This window comes from Nicotiana tomentosiformis, chromosome 11 (genome assembly GCF_000390325.3).
Source record: "Nicotiana tomentosiformis chromosome 11, ASM39032v3, whole genome shotgun sequence".
Taxonomy (NCBI): domain Eukaryota; kingdom Viridiplantae; phylum Streptophyta; class Magnoliopsida; order Solanales; family Solanaceae; genus Nicotiana; species Nicotiana tomentosiformis.
Window position 1 is genome coordinate 42,154,064 of NC_090822.1, and position 1,957 is coordinate 42,156,020.

General features: G+C 42.1%; 1 non-coding gene across 1 annotated transcript; it reads left to right on the forward strand.

Moving 5' to 3' along the window:
- Positions 1 to 1,883: 1,883 nt before the first annotated feature.
- On the forward strand, positions 1,884 to 1,957 carry TRNAM-CAU (transfer RNA methionine (anticodon CAU)). The gene has a single exon. It is a non-coding gene; the product is annotated as a tRNA-Met (tRNA).

Genomic DNA, 1,957 nt, shown 5'->3' on the forward strand with positions numbered 1-1,957 from the left:
AGTACTTAGTCAAGCCCTTAACTACTTCTATATCTTAGAACAACCTTGCTCTCTGATCGACTTTTTATAGTCTGCATATCTATGGAAAGAGGAAGCTAGGAGAGGATTCTAAACAATTCTATCGAGCCTAACAACAAAAACAGAAAGATAGAATACCTTTCTTAGCTAGCCTAGCGTGCTAGAAACCTACAGTGAACAAGAGCCAGATCGAAGACATTCCTTTCATTCTTTTATACCCCTCTCTTCTTAGTTGCTCCTCTTTCTAGGGATCTAATGGTCGTAGACCACCTTCTTGTGACTATGTTAAAGAATTCTTTTCCCCCTTTGAGTTCTCGAGTCAAAGGGTCCAAGCTATAGGAAAATATCCAATTTCTCTCGCAACATATCTAGTTTATCCTGAAGCAGCATTTCTCAAAGTAGCATTCCCATAAGTAGAGGATGAAACCCTTTCTTGTTTATCCCAACGAGGGTTTATGAATCACTCAAACGAGCCTTTCTAGCCGTATCTGAATCGGCATCCCTATCCATATGTTTATGCACAGGGGTATCCAAATTCGAATCTATAGAATCTATTGGGGAATCCCCATCCGCACCCGAATTGGCTAAATCTAGTATAGTGGGTCTTGTTCCGATGCGGGAAAAAATCTTTTTAAAGGGTGTCTCGGCGAAAGAGGACTGAGAACCATATAAGTGAGCGCCAAAATGCTAGCATAAGCTGATCCCACAGACACGCATGATAAGGGGGTGTGGGGACAACCAGACCACCACTTTTACCAGATATGGTTCCGGACGACCCAAGAGCCCGCCACTAGAACCCAACCCTTAAGAGGCTAGGGTCCAAGGGGCTACCGCAGGAAGTCAGCTTCACCTGTAACCTTAAGGAATACAGAAAGTTACCCGGAATTCCTAGCAAGGACTTTGCCTGCTATTCATTCCTAAATCCCTTTCACCCTTAACTAGCTAACTCGATAGGACGTCAACAGCGGGAATACCAAATGCATGACCTGGACCTGGTTCACGCAGTCAAGCAAAACAGACCTCTTTCTCTTCGGGAGCTTTCGTAACGGCTATAAAGAATGGGTCTTTCCCCTCGTGAATGGCTATTGGGATCGATCCCTTCAACTCTTCTTGCGTGGAAGGTCGCAAGAGAAAAGAAAACTTTTCTTCTTAGCAGCTTTTTCAACATACTCGAGGTAAGGAAGTAAAGCAACCAATAGCCTTTTTACATACTATGCCTTTCATCGGGTAAGCAAAAAGTAGTTACCTTTAGCTCGGTCTTCCTTATTAATTATTAATAAGACACAGGAGAAGCATCATCCTTATAAGACTGTTGCTAAATAAAAGCAATTCTTTTTCACATTCAACCATGAGAGGGCAACTTGAGCAATCAAAGCTACGCCCTCTTCCACTACTGACTATGAACAGTTGACAGCTAATGATTTCTACTTTACTAAGCCAGTTCGGTAAGTTAAGGTCCATGATTGAAACGAAAAAAAAGAGGAAGGGGAAGGGTCGCCCAAAGCTGTGGAGATAAGGTGGAAGATAAAAAAGTTATATTTATAATAATAAAGAGAATCTATTCAAATTCATATTAGAAAATGGGATTATCAACTATACTTGACTAGAAAAACCAGCCAATCTACTCCCCTTTTTTTTGGTCTCCCCCCTGTAACTTGATAAATCATAAGAGAAGAAGAAATCGTTGCGTAGAAAGTCTTGCTTATTGTCTCCTCCATCTAAGTTATGTAAGAGGAAAAGAGCGAAAAGCTTACTTTTAGGTAGTGGCCTAAGCGCTAAGAAGCTCCATCCATGCTACTCAAACTATATGCTTAACACATGCAAGTCGAACCTTGGTTTTCGGAGTTCGAAAGAGAAGGGGAAGAAGCGGGGTAGAGGAATTGGTCAACTCATCAGGCTCATGACCTGAAGATTGCAGGTTCGAATCCTGTCCCCGCCT